Here is an 18,849-nt window from a genome sequence, read left to right on the forward strand (position 1 = left end):
CCAGCTTAATACCCATTCTGGATAAATTTGGGGAAAGTAATTGACTATTCAAGTGCTTGCCTAAACTGACAGAAATGTTTTAAGAAGTACTTTTTCTAAAAACTCAAGCCCTAATTCTTTCTCCACCGGGAGCTTTGCTATTCATTAAGGAGCAAGGTCAGACTATAGGAAGAAAACAAGGAGCTGGTTTCCAAGCTCAGATGCAGCTTCTGCTCCGGAAATAAGACTCTCTGCAGAGCATGCTTGAGTGTTTGTCTTATAATTTCTACCGGAAAATATTCTCTCACCAGAAAATGGACTTTATTCAAACCAATTTACATATCTTACTGAAATAATGTTAGTATATTGGCTCATCCTCAAGTTTAAGTACATCTGCAAAATATCCTGTTGTGGAATAATTTGCATGTGTAATTTTCCAGACCAAATCCTGCAACGATTTGAGACGTTAGTCACACTGAATGCAGTAGGACTATTCAGGCTTACATATGCTTTTAAAAAAAATAAATCCCAAGTGCATAGTTGTTTACAAGGCCAAAACCTGTGTTTTCCAGTATCTCATAAACTTGAAAGTAAATAAAATCTTCTCCTACAAGAATATAGTTGCACAGTAACAAGATAACGGGTAACACCAAACATTTGTTCATTAATTCAGAGCTGTTTTAGCACCTAGTGGCATGGATATAAGAACCAGTGGACAACTTCCTGAAGTAAGGCAAGCTGAGGAGAGTTAAGTAATTAAGCCAAAGACTTGAAGAATAGAACTTTACATTTTTGTTGTTCCCCCTCCACCCCCCCCGAACTGTATCTCATATCTTCTGTCTGTGTTTTCTCTGATAACTTTTTACAGCTCTCCTGTATTATTGCCTTAATGACTTTAGGACCTCAATTACACGCATACTAGATGCTTGATGCTTTCTAAGCGGTGAAAAATTATCCTTGCTCTGGGAAACTCTCATTCTAAGTTAGATAATTAAAATAATGAAATGGCGTAGTGAAATGAAACAGGCAGCTCTCACACATGAGTATGTAGGTAGGTTTGTAAAGGGTATGGCAAAGATCAACAGGAGGGTCTTAAACGCAGGGTAGAAGTAGATGGGTTTTGGCTGCCCGCGGCATGGTTAGAGGGTGTGAAAAGGCAGAGAGATGATTATTATGAAGGGTGACAGAAAGATGTATCTGCCAGCACAGCGGGAGCAGAGGGTACTTTCCCTTTTGACTGCCTGATGCTCCTACGAAGCATTTTCTTCTTCATATCAGTTAAACTTAATTTCAGACCTGAGGAGTTTCAAGCAGAGGCCAATTTTTAAAAATTGATCTGCTGTAGCGATGCCCTTTCTTGCCTCCCCGAAATGGAAAGCAATTGTTGCACATCTGCCCCAGATCGGAGCTCTGCAGGTCTGAGGTGCAAATGGGCGATAGCTTTGCGGAGACTTAGGCTTGATTATTTCTGTCCTCAGGGCTTGAAATTAAATCTCTGTACTCTTGAACAAAGAAGATTCCTGCCCTCCCACAACACCTGCATCTAGTCCTAGGAGGCGGCAATATGTTGGACTTTAAACTAGTGTCACCTTTATCTACAGAAAAGCTTTTTTGGTCAATCTCAGAAGTTTCCAAAACATTATTAATGGCATTCTCTTCCACTAAAGCCTGAGCAAGCTCGAATTTAAAATACGCAGAGTGACAATGAATGTTTGTAAAACGGCCACAAATAATGTTTTTGTTACAGATACAGCACACACAGACTAGATAATACATTACTGAGCTGAAATGTGCTTGTGACGACCCCCATAAGTGACAACAGCCTTGTCTCAAACTCATCCAGATTAAAAGCTTTCTAGATGTTCTATCATATATTTCCAGTGCTTTTAATGTCACAATATTTCTCTGGTTTTGAGTAGATTGCTTTTAGGCTAAAGCTGTTTTGTTCACGTACGCCCGTTCAACTAGTGATAGATTGAGGAATTTTTTTTGCATTTGCACAGTGTGCCCCCAGGTAAAGGCTGAGCTAAGTTACAGCCCCTCCGCTGACTAAAGAGGATCAGAAGTTGCTGCTGGTTTCCTTTTCTATGGGAAGAGAGAAAGGGGACATGGTACAGAGCAATCCCCCACGGACCCACGCAGGATAAGATCATCACAAACCCTCCGTAATAGATTGGTTTCAAATACAGAGCTCCGAACTCCGTTTCAAAAGTGGTTGCAAGGTAACCAAAAATGTCAGGTAAATTGGGATAGAAGTATTTCTTGAGGTCTCGTCGTCCCATTAAACCAAAATGTCGTTCCCTCCATTAATTTCTTACCGAAGGCAGACTCGGCAGCCTCTCGGTACAAAGCTGGCGCACACCTGTTGTGGGCCTTGATGCATTAATCAAATTGTTTTTCATGATAAGCTTGGCTGTGTCTGTGGTTTTGTCTTTATTTTTCAAGGCAAACCTACTTAAAAACCAAACGGTGGGGAGGTGTGATACTGTTTTCTAGGTAGTTTTACACGTTGATCCTTTAAACGGCTTTTGCAAACAGTTAATGTATTAGTGATGGTTATTGACGTGAGACGGTGTTAGTGACAGCTATTAACACAAGAAAGCTAAATAATTTAAATTGTGTTTGGTATTACCACTGCCTAAATCCAGGTTATATTTGCTTAAGCTTTCAGCAGCACACCAGAGCGGTAAGCGTGGGCATCATCTCTTTTCCCAGTTCGCTATTGATCTCAACAGAAGCTGTTTTGGAAAACTTGACTGAATTAAATATATATTTATCTCTGAAACATAACATGTTTGGGCACTGATCCAAAGCCCATTAAAGTAAATGGGAAGAGTCCCATTGGTTTTATTTCTTTGCAGATGATGCAAGGTGCAGGTGATAAACAGAATTATGGGTTTGGTGCAGGCTTCTCAAAAGAGCTGAAGTGAGATGCTTTTAAAATCCCTGCCTTCAGCTCCTTAATGTGATTGAAGTTTATACTCTAGGTTAGCACATTAGACATATCCTATTTCTTTGTATAGTGCTTGTCCAGTGATAAATAAGATTCCCATAAAAGAAAATAAATATGCTGTGGCAGTTCTTTGAACGGAGGAAAAGGGGGTGTGGGTGCCAGCGATCCTTTTGAAGTCACTATCGGAAACTAGCAGTTCCAAATGAAAGTTTGACTTGGTAAATGTTACTTAAGGTCAGAGTTATACCAGTAGCTTTTGTCATTTTGACTTAATTCTGGACAGAGGCACCATACAATTGAAAATCCAGGTTGATATTTGCCATGAGAGCCACTCTCTACTTGCAACAGAGTATTTCAAAGTAATTAAAAGAAAGTAGGGGCTTGGTTGTGTGTTAAGAGTGATACAACGTTTGTGTATGTAGGATTTGCTACTCAAATCGGGCAAGCAAGTCAATCATCAAACTTGTTTCCCAGGAGGGAAGAAACCCTCTATTCTAAGTCATGAAACAATTTTCATTGTGTCTGTGAGTGGGATATTTAAAGAAATATGTTTCCTTAAGCCAAGTGATACTTGTAAGAAAGCCATAAATATGAATTGTAACTTTTACTTACATGGATTTTTGCATGATTAGATCCGACATCCATTCAGATGCAGAAGTTTACTTTAGGGGCTGATATACACGAAGTCCTGTTACAGGTCAGAGACAATGCTCCCAACAGATGTAGACAAGTTCCTTACATATGAGCTGAAGACACTGAGCAATAAAACTTCAGAAAAGTCAGCACTGTTTTATCTGATTTTCTCAGACAAGCGTTGTACTTTGAAGATAAGTCATTTTCCTGGTTTCAGTAATTTAATTGGTTTCAATCATTCGGAGGGGAAAAAGTGCAATGAACTGTGCTATAATGACAAGTGCTTAATAGCAAAGCTCTGCTTCTACTGTTATTGGGATGTCCCTGGCTTGGAGATGAGCTCCGTCCCTGCGATGCCGAGCACTGGGCAGCTGGCGCTGGGTCTCCATCAGGCCCTTCACCCTTCTGGGTCCTGCTCTAAGTCTTGAAATGGGGTGGTGGGGGTTAGAGGAACAAGCACTTCAAACAAGCTGTGAGATGCTAAGGAAACACTGATGGCAAGTATCTCCTGATCTGCTGTTGTCTGTACTGCATAGTAAAGGTATGGATTCCCTGCTACTGGCATAAACTGGAGTAAATTGTTATTTTAAAGTATTTTTCACGTGGTAACAACTGCAAATCAATGCAGCAAATAACTCTAAAAGAAAGAGATTAATTTAAAAGTATATTAAAGATATCTGTCCAAATGATCATCTTTGACCTTCAGAGACAGGCTGATTATGGAGACATTTCTGTTGAATACACTGTTAAAGAAACAAACCAAAAAGCACTTGGAATCAAATACACATTGTCTGAAGCTTGATCCTACATCTTGGAAGAATTTTTGCCATTGGCTTCAGTCCAGGTCAAATCAAATCCTCAGGTGAGGATTTCCTGATGCGTAGTACGAGTGTGTTTGGTGCTGGCAGCCTTGCTGACGGTGGGAGGCGATGGCTGGAGACCTTCATCCTTGACCTTGACCGCTGTGCTGCCTTTCTCCAGCTCCAGCTTGCTCAGGGAAGCTGTAGCTACCCAGAACATCTCAAACGAAGGGCTCCCTGTGAAGGGATTATGGCCACACATGCAGTTACCATCTGACATCCAGGATTACTCTGTCTACAAACTTCACCCATGAGCTCCTTGCTAAAACTACTGGGGGAATGAAACATTCGTCACTATCACAAGAGATTTCTGGTGTCAGCTTCTGGTCGTTTGTCAGAACTTGGCTGCAGCTCCGTTCTCTTCTCAGCCTTCCCTAATGAGTACTTTCAACTGTCTTGTTTCAGAAAAGTAAGACAGACAGTGAAAGATTAAAAAAAATGTTCAAAAGGCAATTCTGTAGTTTTTGATAATACTTTTAAAATGTGTGCAACTATGGAAAAGATGAATTCATGTTTTTAAAAGCACGGGTATTTGCATCTCAAAACTTACGAAGGCAATAGTGCTATTTTAATTACTTTTTATCATTCTAGTACAATCTTAACAAGTACAGTCACTGATTTACACTTAGAATAAAAACTCTACAGCATATTTAATGCTGCTTTGAACCACTGTTTCCTACCAGAGCCCTTTCTAGACTCTCCAAAATATCAACTTACCAAAGCATAACCTGGTTCTTATCATGCGTTCATAGACCAAAGGTCTACGATGCAAGTCTATTCGTTCAGGCTGGTGATTACTAGCTATCACAATTTGTTCCCCCGCTATTAGAAATACTTAAAGAGAGAAGTTGCGTTACACACCGTCTCTCTGGCTGCTGCCAAGCATCCTGCAGTCAGTCTCTGGCCGAAAGGTCTCTTTCAGGCTGCCTATTGATACAAGATGGCACAAGCAGAGCACTGGCATTGGGTGGCCGCAACACTAAATGAATTTCCTGCAAAGGCTGTAAAAATGACAACAGGAGAAGAACAGAATGAGTATGGAACTTGAGAGGAACAAAATACGCTCTAATAAACTGAACTACTGATTGACTGGCATAAAGCAGTTTAGCTGTAATGCTAGTGACATCAGTGGAGATGCTTTGGAACTGCAGTTGATTCAGGCTTCGAAAATAAAAATTAAAATCAAACTTGTAATCAATAAGTTGAAGACTTCAAAATATGAGCACTCTCAATAACAACAGTGAAAGCACACAAGTGGCTTAAAAAAAATCACCTGTACCTCTTACGTGCTACCCACACTGAAAAGCAAGCAGTCAAACACTATATTTTCAGGTCCTGGCATCAATTTATTAGAGAACCAAAATATCTCATTGGTACACGATCTTTAAATTGCTTTTTTTCATGTTTTGGTTTCAAAATCAATTTTATTCGGTATTACCCTTTGAAGAAACTCATAAGGTTAACAGACAGATTTGCCGTGCATATGCTGAGCTGTGTTTTAATTTTTTTGAGTAGTCCCTGAGCCTGTTTGCGATGTTAAGTGCATTTTAGGGGTGGAATGAATTTGGTCATAAATCACTGCACATGTCTGAGCTGCAGAAGGATAGATTAGGTCTTAATGCTGAAGGGGTGGCTTCATTTTATTTTCCATCCTACACAAGCAGGGTCGATAGCAGCTTCAGTACCCATCAGGTTGTATTTATAGGAGGCTCTGAGTGGGGGCAGGATTTGAAGGGTTACCACGTCTGTCTTTCTGTTGTGTTGCTCATCTTGAGGGTCAGATCTGGGGTGCTTTTAGCTGGAGGTGTGTTGGTATGCAGGCAAAGTGCATTAAAAAAAAAAAAAAAAGCAGGGAGAAAAAACAGAGGAAAAAAAAAAGAGAGAGCGTTTGTTATTGCTTTCTTTTCACACACTCTTCAGCCTTCATTACTTTGCCTGTATCCGGTAGCTTCCACCTGCTGTGGTTTGCCATAAAACGACAAGGCATCCTCTTTTGTGTGAACCTGACAAGGATGTCACCAGTTTTCCCAGACATCTAATTTCCTTACCTATCACCTTTACAAAGATCATGCTAACGGGCTGTTTGGAAGGGGAGATCATTATTGATCTCTCTCAACTTTCTGTTTCATTGAAACAGGCCTCCAGGCATAAAGGCAACATTGAGAACATTCCAACTCGTTCACAAAGCAGCATCGGTGGCACCGTACCATGAGTTTCAGGGGATTATGGATGCGTTTTGTGGATGGCTAACAACGCGATCACACAGCTGCTTTATGTTGTTCAAATGAAGATGATACTAGTAACGTTTGGTTTGGGGGTGAGGAATTCTCCCGGTTCCAGCCACTTTTGTCTGTCACACCACCAAAAAAAAAAAAAAAAAAAAAGATTTACATTTAATCTTGCCAATGTCCTCTACCTTCAAGAAGGATTCATGGTGAAAGAATGGTATTGCCATAGCAACGAGGAATTTTTTCAGACGGCTATAAAACTGGTGAATTTCCAAGACACAAAAGCTTGTTCAGAGCCCAGAAGTACCTGGACAGAAAACAAAACAGATGGTAAATTCTTTACAGCTTTTGCAGAATAATTTTTTTGCCAGTTAGTCCCCACTTTCCCCTATGTCCTAAATGTTTGTTTTACAATGAATTTGTGATCCGTGACAGATTCAAGACTTTGCTCAGTGGAATCGGAAGTCAGCGCCACCGAAGCCTGTTCCCATGAACAGCTAATCTGTAAAGGACAGGAAAGCTGCTAAGCTGCTCTGAAAACATCAGCGATCTTCTTTAGATTCTCAGCCATCAGAAGCATTTAATACTGTTATACAGAATGATATTTTCTATACCTTAGGTATTGTGATATTGGGAATTCACCAAGCAAGAAGTCCCTGTCTTGTAAACGACTTCTAATGATGCACCTCGCCATTACGGCAAACTGAAATTTGACTCTTAGCAGGGAAATTTTGACTATATAATGGGTTGCAAACTCTGAAGGATGGTGCGCTACTAACACATCTCTAAAAGGATACGTACTGCCATGTATTGCAAATTCTTGCCGTGAACGCAAGTTATTTTCACATGTATCAACGCTTTGGCTCACACAAGAAAAGAAATTTTTTCTCCTGATAGAAGTGACAGACTTCTGTAGACACATGCCGTGTGGTACCTGCTTTTAGATTTTACTTTTGTTTGAAAGAGAATGGCTGATATTGTTGTGATCTTCTCATAGGAAATGACTGCAAATTTCATTACAACTCTTCCTCTGGGCAAATTAATAATACAAAAATAACTCTGGGTGCAGACTTTGGTCTGGTTAGACTTATTCTGGTGAGTTCTGCTTCCTAAGTGAGTGAAACAGCGTCAGCACAGAGGCTGCTCATGAGCAGCTTGAGCAAGAAAGAGTTCTCCACAACTGAGGCATCAATGTGACATTTTCCCCAGAGAATGAGAATACTATATATATATATATAAAAATAATATGTGGCATCCTCCACATACATCAAATATTAATTATTGCCTTAATCACCCATTACTAGACATAACTTTTTGCCTTTATTCTAGCCATTTTTATGACAATCATGGTAACTATCAGATTTTGCAACAGCCACAAAAGAGGAGTCCAGCTTACTCTTAACACATCTGCTTGGTGTAGAAGTGGTAGAAAAAAGGTATTACAGTTCAGCTGATTTGAGACCGACTTACTGAAATTCAGGAGGAAGAGGTAAAAATAAGTCTTCAGTTACGTAATGTATTTTCGGTATTGTACTTCTTTCCATCATCTTTTGTTGGTTTTCACTATGTAAAAATCGAAGGCTTAACATAAAGAAATCATGAGGATGTTCACAGTATCAAGCTCTCATCTTGCTTCTCATGATTTAATGGGAATTTTTCCATTGGTTTCGGTAAGCAGAAGATCCAGCTCCTCCTGGACTCATTGCCACCCATCCCAGTGAAGACAAGAACCCTGCTTGCTTGACTGCTGAATATTGCAGTCTGGGTACAAAAAATGTGAATAGTCCTTCAGTGCACAGCACCAGCAAGCCATGGGTTGCTGGGCCCTGACAGTTGGCACCACTTTTGTATTACATCTTGGGAATGTGAATTTTGCCTTTATTTCTGCCCTAGTTTTCTGGTGCTTAAGCTGCTCGTGAACTTGTTTTAACACAGAAGAAGTGATTTACTACATCTAGCAAGGATGCTAATAGGGAATTGGAGAGAACTTGACTTTATTTTTATGATGGAGTTTGCCAATATCACATTTAATTCTTAACCAGCACATTTCAGTTGTAAGCCATTGTTCTTGAGCATATCCATCGTTGCTTAAATGGGCCATTTTAAATCTTCCGTTTGCCAAATGCCTGCGGGGAAAGTAATAACTACACTTAAAGCAGAATATATTTACAATATGCCCTATGCGTAAGTTTTAAAATGAAATGCCACGTTTTGAGTGGAAAAAGTTACAGCCACCCACTATTTCAAGCCAATTGCTATCAATGATTATTTGTGCTAGGACCCTAAAGAAAATGCATATTACACAGCGTCCATATAAAGACTGAGGCAGATTTTCTTCCTTGTAATTGTTCATTTGTCTTTAACTTGTGATTTAACCAAGTATTTTACTAAGCTATATCACTAGTCTTTGCTGCAGAATGAACTACACAACAGGAGCGACGGGACACATGTATCTTGGGTAGCTGATTTAAAAAAGGGAAAAATAAAAGTTACCTCTTCATTCAGTGGTGAAGACACTTATTCTTACAAAAGAACAAACCACAGGCTCCCATATATAGCAGAAGCCTATTAGGTTATTTTCTTTATTAGATTTAACTGATCTTCAGCTTCTCTTCCTTCTCACAGCAGTCCTTCTGATAAGATTATTCACTGTCTCTAACAGAATGAAGCACTAAAACAAACCAGTACTTATATTGGAATATTTTTCAGAAAGAATCCTAATTCCTTGTCCCAGTTTTCCTTGTTCTTCATCCAGAGACAGTTCAAGTCCCTTAGTACTACTGTACTAGTGTTTGGCACTGCTGAACTGAGGAATAGTAACCACGTTTCATTTCTTTATTTTACTACTGTAATGCAGCATTTTTGGGACTTTATTACAGCACCATACGATGGTAATCAACAAATGAGTGCTGAGGGGGAGACAGGAAATTCCCCACACCCTTTCACACTACCATTTTTAACAATATGCCTTTAATGAAAAAAAAAATATTCTACTATATTATGATCTGTGTTGGATTTAAAATGTGAAAACTAAGATACTTCTTGAATTGCAGGTTTGAATCAATTGCAGATCATTTGTAGGAGATGCAAATGGATGTCATAAAAAGAAGAGAAATTCCTGTTTTTAATGATTACACAGTTGGCATTTTTATTGGAGTGTCTTCAGAAATGAATTATGGAGAGTCTCGCGTAATGATAGGCATTTAGAGAACTATGTAGGGTCTCTATGAAAGCAAGGAACTATATGAAGAATGTAATATCAGTAATTGTACCTTAAGTATAGTCGTTCACTACTGAACAAAAGCCGAATAAGCCCCAACACGTAGCACAAAAACAGTCAACTTGAGAGATGTGCATTAGTAGTTTAACCATATTACACATTATATATTTAGATTTTTCTTGTTGAAATAAATAATAACGGCAGGTAAGGTCAGCTTAATTGGTAAGAAAAATGGAATTGTTAATGTTCTGTGACATTACATTTCACTGTGGTATTTTCTAATGCCAAGGACATTTAATAGTTGATGAAAAACCAAAGTTCACAGTAATGATTAGCATTAAGTAATTTTTCCTTTGAACATGTAGGTTTAATGCTTTTTTTTGGGAATGCTGAAAAAACCTTTTAGATGACAAGGTGGAAGAGATATGGAATAATCACATAAAGAGAGGAAGATGTAATTTTCTGACATTACAATCTAGTTATTAATTGTTAAGTATGGTTTTTATTCATTAAGTGTTAAAAGGATGAGAAAACTTGAATTTCAGAATAAAAATTCTGTTTCTCTAGCAGCTTATTCTTTGCCCATCCAATAATTGTCTCTTCATCTTAATACAACAATCACAAAGATGTATTTGAAATCCATATTGATTAATTCATGCACACTGTGACTTGATATCTAATTCTTTCTTTTGTCAGCTTGCTGGAATTGGAAGAAAATGTCTGATCTTATTCCTCTGATGGAATGATTTTTACATGAATTTTAAAACAGTGAGATCTTCACTTGTATTTACTTGCAGGACTAATGTTTTGGTCTGTAACTCCGGCATGCCAGCAGAGATGATTAATTTCTATTGCTTTTGGGGACAAAAAAGGACTCCAGTGAAGCTCTTCTACAGTGAAGCTTTTTTTTGCCCCTTTTTTTCTTCTTTTGTTCTTAATGCAACAGCTGTTTCATGCTTGCTTGTTTATGTGTTGAATTTTTAGACACAACTTGATTCTTTTTCTTCTTTATTTGTGGTATTGTCAGCAATTTCCTGATAGATATTCCATCTTGTCTTTTCTCGGTAATGATCCAATAACTAGAGTACAAAATTTACACTATAAAGACATTTTTGTTTATAGCCAAATATCTAACATATGCTAATTGCTTCATCTAAAATTCTGGTGGAGCCATGACCGAGGTTATAATTTGAATACAGATGTAGCAACCAGCCACCCCCTTATGTAGTTATAAGACAGTAAGTACTTTTTGGGGGGCTCTACTAGGATTTTACTTGGAGAGAGGGCTCACTTGTAGGGCACCAGTGTTCACAATTATCGTATTAAATTATGTCATTTAGTAAATAGTTTTCTGTGAAAAGCACAGGAAGAAATCTATTTAGTAAAGGCCTTTGGCATCTCTAGTGGTATTCAGGCAGAACTGAGATACCTATGTCCAAAATATTAATGTACAAACATGGAAAAAAGGTCATTGATATTCATACTGAAGTTCCCTAAGCATCCCAGTTCAATTCCTCCTCAGAGGTGTCCCAGTCTGATTATTTTGCTTTCACAATCACCTCGCATAACTGAGATCCAAAACCCATCTCCTTTTGAAGTTCTTAATCTCTTATTCATTATCAAAGCAGTCCCAATGAGAAAAAGAATAATAAAGGTGGTCACTTAAAAAGAGGCCAACAATGAAAAGAATAAAGCACAGAAAGAGCCTGAAGGAGACTGGAGAAAACCGACGTGCTAATAGGAGAGAGAAGGATGTTTCTATCTAAATTGCTAAGTATGGAAAAGAGAGTCTGCTGGCAGGTCAAAAACGTTCATTTGAGACCTCTTTGGTTGAGGTGATCAAGGGACAAAATTTTCCTCTTTTCAGATATGGAGCAGAGTATTTTGGAGCTGAATATATTCACACTTGTACTTCCTAAAATGAGAACAAGAAAGAAATTCCCACATACAATGAAAGAATTTGGACAATCATTGCTTTAGATCAGCTTCCTGAGATGCTTACCTCTCCCATTCATTGTGCACTGCATTTAGATAACTTATCCCGAGGTACAGATACTGCTCTAGGAGCTATGTGCTTAAAGGGAGGTAAGCATAGCTGTTATTAAATTGTTGGAGGGGAGAAATCTTTTCAAAGTTTAACTCTTGCAAATTTGTGTAGAACTAGCATAAGTCACTTCTCCAGACTTTCTGAATTTTGAAGGCCTGCTGCAAACAATTCAAGAATTAATTATAGAACTAGAAAAGTTGCAAAGACCTTTTATAATGGAAAGTTTCCCAGCAATTTAAACACAGGAATTGGGTAAGTTCTTTTTTTCACATAACAAAGACTTTGAAGATGCACAAATCAGTTTTGCTCCATCACCTTTTCTGACCCACCTAGCACCGATTTCAATGTCAATGACTGTCTGTTGATCACAGTGCTTTCTGCACAGCTTGTTAAAAGTTATTCAGCAAGTTAGAAATGACAGCAATATGACATGCACTTCTAAGAGCTGATATCCCTAGAAGCCCAGAAAAACAGGATCTGAGCTTTTGATTTTTCTGATTTCAATATGCCATCGCAGTGGTTTAGCAACGAAAGGATTTTAATTCAAGCAGACCAAACCACCCTTATCAAATTTTGCACGTAGTCTGCTAAATATATAGGAGCTGGTACAAACGAACAGTAAAAATCTAGAAAAAGTTGGCAGGACTGCAGTCTTGCAAAGCCTAGCAAAAGTGAAACTGCAAACTTTTGCTAGGCAGAATTATTTTAATGATTATATTAAAACCCTTCTTTAGAGAAGCATGTCTCACTTTCCCCTGCAGACCTGCTGAATAAGCAGTATTTCCTCATATTTGTAAGCAATTCCAGTGAAAATTCTTTAAAAGATGATTTGTTGGCATTCTGGCTGTAAAACTTGACTGTGATCTGCATTCCTTTTTGGGTCTTATTCTTTCACTTTTTTTATATATGTCAAATAGTTGAACTATTTCTACTAGAGCTATGGGAAATAATTTGGTGTTGCTGTTAAAGCTAATCATTATTCACATATAAACTGCCCGATTACTGTTTCTCATATCTAATTTTTGAAGAGAATATTGATGATGCCATAGAAGTACCTTGGCAAGGCTTTGAAGAAGCTCTACAAAGCTATTATAGAAATAAATTGCAAAACTGAGGTGCACTCACTAACCACGTGAAGTGAATGTCAATTTACAAAGTTCAGTTGAGGATTTCTTATTTTCAGTCTTTCTAGGAAGTTCATTCATTTTATTGTAAACAAAAATAATCTTAGACATACTATCTCCTGATTCCTGTTCTTCCTCATTCCAAAATGGAAAGAAGCTGAGACGACACAGTTGTGGCATTTGAAGGAAAAGAAGGAAAAGGTTATTAACCACTTCAAACATCAGAATTGCTCAGTTCAGTTTAGGTAAATGCTGCCCTAAAACAGCTAAGACCTGTACGAGACTTATATTAACAGCAAGTCATGGAAAGGCAGCAAGAGTCTTACAAAACGCTGTAGGAAAAGCAGCATTGAGAGACTTGGGGTGTCAGGTAAGAAAAGTAGTGCTGTGAGTCTAAAGAAGAGAGGAATGGATGCAAAGTGAGTTTAGGCTCACATCTGTATAACCTTGGGCATTTAAAACTGTGTTATCATAAATCAGTAACTGGGGAGGAGAAGGAGCAAACCAAATTCAGCCCATCCTTCCGTAAAAACCCATCTGCCAATTCCCTGTCTACCCAGAAAAAAATTGCTGTCCATCTGTTTGAATACAGTACTGACATGGTAATCTTCAGGCTTGATGGCTACACCTCATGATGCACACGCTTGGAAAAAGCCACTGTTGGTACTAAACATGATGGCAAACCCCTCTCAGCCATGGCTATCACTGCCCTTATCTTGCCATCCTGCTCATCACACCGATTCTCTACTGAAAAGCCTTCAAGAAAAGGCTTTTCATATCCAAGCTCCTCAGAGTTTTGGGCATAAAAGCCCACGTTCACATGATGGTGAAGTTTTTGAGCAAAAGGGAAGGACGATCCAGGGCAGAGGTGGAAATTTAAGGGGGCTAAAATGTGGAATGCCTTCAAGGCAACGGTTGCCACCTGGCCTCACCCTGTGATCAGTGAGTAAATCTCTTATTTCTTCCACTGTAATTTCTGCATACAATCAAGAAGTTATGTTTTATCTTTCCTACAGTTTTGGAAAAAGTGCCATTTCTATTTTTAATAATGAATACACCTGAATGCTTTAACACTCTTTTTATATGACAAACCTATACATCTAACCACCCAGACAAACAAATGATTAGACAAAGAACAGTTGTGTTGTCTTTGGCTATAAAACAGCTACTAAATGGTTAAGTCTTTATAATTTCTTAAGCCATTTTAGTACATCTAGAACTTCATTTGCCTTGTACAGACACTAGCAAAGGCTGCTGTTTTCCTTCTTCTGATCTTTTATTTTCTTGTATTTTCTTAGAGCTTTGCCATGAAAGCTACTTTAATCTTTGTAGATAAATCTTCAGGTTTCTGGCATGTTTTTTTTTTTCCTCTTAAAGACTTCAGCTGTCTTAAGTCTTTCCATTTCATCATGTTTAAATATTTTAGACAATTTGAAGCCCTATTTATAAATGGATATGATTAAGATTAGGCCCTAATAAGTGCTAATCTTTCCCTCCAACCAGGGAGATAAAGCCTGTCTTAAACCTGAATGGCTTAAGACAAGTTCATTTTTTTTATCCTTACAAAGTGAACAAATAAAACACTATGCAGCAGCTGTATTCACTGGAACCACTAAAGATAATCCCTTCCGTTTATTACTGTAAAGTGCTTTCCTTTGTAGGTATCAGCTTGCTTTACCTTCAGATGTGTAGGCTGCAGATTATACAGCTGCCTGAAACATGGTAATGAAACCTGAAACTCGCCCGGTCTCGCAACAAACCTGAAACTTGGCTCCACTTTTTGATACTTCTGATTGAATTTTGGGTGAAGCAGGGCCACTAAAGGCATTAGTGTTTTTTCTTCAAGGCATTTCTAAGCACAAATTAATTGCCTAGTCTTTGCACCACTCCTCAAGGTGAACAATATCTCTTCTTGTCAGGTAAACTCCGATGCCTAGATCTGCGCTCCTCTGTGCAGTTTTGAGTTCGTTTCTGCGTGTGCTTAGCTGAGACCAAGGTTGAGCCCAAGGTTTTTAATAAAGCAAGGAGCTCTGCCTGAGCAAGGAAATCCCTATTTATGAAGAATGCTAAAAAATTATTGAACATGACAATGTAGCCCTGGAGTTCTGGGAAGCGTGAAGGACAGTTTTGGCAGTAACAAGAGACTTTGATCTCAGGGTTTCTACTGAATGACAGGCTGAAAAGCTGGAGTATTTTATGACACCGAGCACGAGCTTCAGCTCAGTGACCACAAGAGTCATGTAAAATCCTTGGATCACTGGTGGGTTTTCACCACCGTCTTCTTTGAACGTGCACCTTGCTTGGGTTTGTCTTCCCAGCAGACTTAACCAGCCCTGTCCTAGCAAGCAAAGGGGATTATGCTCTTCAGGGGTTGGCCTGCATTTGAATAGCTTTAATACTCCAGACCATCTTAAATGGGATCTGATGTAACTAAAAGTATAACATGCTTCACAGCTGATTGATTGGTGGCTTTCATTCCATATATGCATCTGCAGCCAAAAATGGTGGAGGAGGAGGGAAAACAAGGTTCTTGTTTTATGACAAAATGGAGGAAGTAATGCACAACTAATAACTAATGTGGTCTCCTCCCAAAGACTAAAAATACTCTGCTTTTATTGAAAGTGTATTAGTAGTGCGTGGTCAGGTAAGTAAAACCAATGTTATTTCAATTTCTTGCTTGATCACAAGAACAAGCTGTTCCAGAGCAAATTTAAAGTTCATTTCCTGCAAATACTGGTTTATAAGATTTTAAAACTGGCTTTTGGTAAATGTTCATGAAAGTGGAATTTGAACTGCATGAATGTTTGCGGAAAAGGGAGCTTGAGGAAAAAAAAAGAATTATATTTTCTGTTCCTTCTTCATTTTCAGTATTAACGTAACTCATAGCTCTCCAACCACAGAAAGCTTGAAATGTCAGGTCTGAGACACCACTTTCACAGGAGAAAATGTCTCCTTATCAGTTTATCAGTCTCTGCTGTGGGCACACTGGTGCTACAGCCCACCGCAGACCCAGGAAGCATGGGGAGAGTGACTTTTCTGAAGAGGAGCCTCCTCTCCTCCTTTGGCAGGAGGCTGGATGGAAGTAAAATTGGCCAAATCAAGCCTCAGGGCCACAAACTGTACAGTAGTCATCTGTGTCAAGGGCTGAGCCTTATGGTATGCAAATGTGGTCAGGGAACATGATGCAGGGAGTTGACTAGGAAGGCCCAAATGTCTGGTCTTCATCTATCTGTAAACTGAGCAGTACTGAACTCAACACACCCCCTTATTTTCCCATGCATCTTTCAGCTCTCCATCTTTCACCTCTGCAATTAGGGGCTATGTCCTATCTACCTAAAGGTACAGAGGGAATCCATTTAAAAACTTTGCAGATTTTCAGAGTTCCTCAGTCCTGATCCAGTAAAAGCTACTTCCAGTTATTCCACATCAGGAATAAATAGCCTTTTATTTTGTTTGCACCTGAAGGTTGAAACAACTTTAAGGGACTGCAAATCAAAGGAGGAATGTGGGTTGGGACAAAACCCTAAAAGTCACTCTTGGCAAGGTTTTTGCCTCTGTGCTCAGGTCTTCTTTCTAACTGTAAATACAGGGTTTCAAAAACAGTTTAAAAATATTTTAATACGGACTGAATAGACAAACCCCACAAAGATAACAAATCTGGTTTCCCTTGTTGTCAAGGGCAGTATGAGAACAAAGGTAGATAATGGCAACAGGAATAGCCTTAAAAAAGGCAGAAGGTTTATAACTTATAGCACAACTCCACCAGATGGATTTTAGTTGAATTTCAGTCATTTTTTTCCTTATAAACTTTATATTTACTTTCAAGAAAAGTCACTCTGGGAGAAATTAGGCATGCACTTCTTTATTTTGTGTGACCTACATTTGTGAAAGCTGATTGCAAAAATAAAAAATTATGTTTGATTATGAAAATCAGATCTAAGTAAATGAAACAAAAAATAGAACTGAACACCAGAGATGACACATAAAATGGCTGAAACTTAAATAATCTAATTAAAAATACGGTGATGTATAGAATGCCAGCATCAAATTCTGCATTACTTCATCTCCCATTTATGTAAATGGGAGCCTCATACAAAACAGGCTCTTGATGCTCTTCCAGCTAAAGCACTTGATCCAGAGCTCAGAAAGTCAGTATGAATCATTTAAGTTTTGGAAGTTAAATGCCAATTTTTCTGCAGAAAACTACCTTACATATAAACTAAAAGAAAAGTCCTGCATTTTCCTAGTGGAAACCTTGTAATTAGAAGTAGTCTTGAGTACTGTAACAATGATCGTGACATAATTTATCTAGAATAATGTATTACTTTTACATTTTATAAAGGTAACAGGTAACTATGCCATGTACAATGCCTTTCAGTAAGGCATTATTATAGAATATGTGATATGAAGAACTATATGTGGCTTCTAACAACATGGTTTTCCTACAGGAAAGAACATGTTTAAATGCTACAAAACGATGCTCCAGATAAGGTTCAGAATACACATCGGCTATTGCTAATGGCACAGTTACACTGTGGACACTGCTCTGCTCCCTCACAACAAAGACAGGGCAGAAGGATGCAGACATCAGGGTTTAAGACGATAGAGTCTCCTCTGTGTTCAGCTACTGGTTGTTTTTAAAGGTGAGGTTTGTGTAAACATCTTCTAAAAATAGTATTTTTTCCTGATGCCAATAAACAAGCACTTTTTATTCTGAAGTGCTTGTTTATTGCCAGGTAAGAGAGCCTCAGCTGGCTCCGGTTTACACAGTCTTTGGAATGACTTTATTAAAACAGATAATTTATTTCTACTTTTTCACCAAAACATTTTTGGTCAAACAGAAAACAACTCCAAATTTGTTTCCAAGAAGAGAGCATTAGGACATATTTTAGATTCATACACATTATGCAAACGATCGTTCCTACTCAAGATCAAAAAATCCATATGTGTTTCCACAGGCTCTCAACACAAATTGCCTGTCAGGGTAAAATCTTGAAAACTGTACTGTAACCAGGATGATGAAGGAAAATTACTGTCAGACAGATTATATAGTCAAGAAAAACTGTGCAAGTTATTTTGTGCCTCCTAGCTTGAATACATATGGGACAAATGCAAATGTTCCAAATGAAATACAGTTTAGAGTGCATAAATTTCAAACAGATAATAGTTTGCACTTATTAAAGCTTGGCTTGGATCATAAACAGAGTACTTTTTCCTGAAATGCCATCTTTTCTGTAAAGACTGTTTTTTCGCCTAAAGGAGCATCAATTATAAATAATGGTCTAGCCACCAAAATTGGAAGGGCTAGACTCAAAGCAAATAAACTGAAAAAATATGATTGATTAAAAAATTATTATCTTGCCATGCACTCTAGGTATCCTCTGAGGGAATGGTATGGGGGTTATTGCTTATTGGCAGATACAAAAATACCTGTTCTGGCATAGCCAAGAAGTGATGCGCAGATCTACAACTTCACATATCAGCAGGGTAGGGTTAGGCACAGATAGAGCTTTTCTGAAAAACTGAAAGTCACAGGGAAGCTCTACAGCTCTCTGGGTCCTGGGCACTAACTAAAGGTTAGTGTTAGCAGTGGATAACAGGATAACTTGTATGAAAAGCTATTTGAAACCTCCTTGCACTCGGCTAGGTTGACTTAGATTTCGCTGCGTAAAGCATGGCACTAAATCAGCAAGAAGAGTATATTGGTTCCCCCAGAGGCGAAGTTCTAAATAAATAATGAGTTAGAATGAAAACAGAGAAGATCCCAGATGCAAAGATAAACAGAGGCATGTTTTGCAGTGGCTT

The sequence above is a fragment of the Rissa tridactyla genome, chromosome 6 (genome assembly GCF_028500815.1).
Source record: "Rissa tridactyla isolate bRisTri1 chromosome 6, bRisTri1.patW.cur.20221130, whole genome shotgun sequence".
Classification (NCBI taxonomy): Eukaryota; Metazoa; Chordata; class Aves; order Charadriiformes; family Laridae; genus Rissa; species Rissa tridactyla.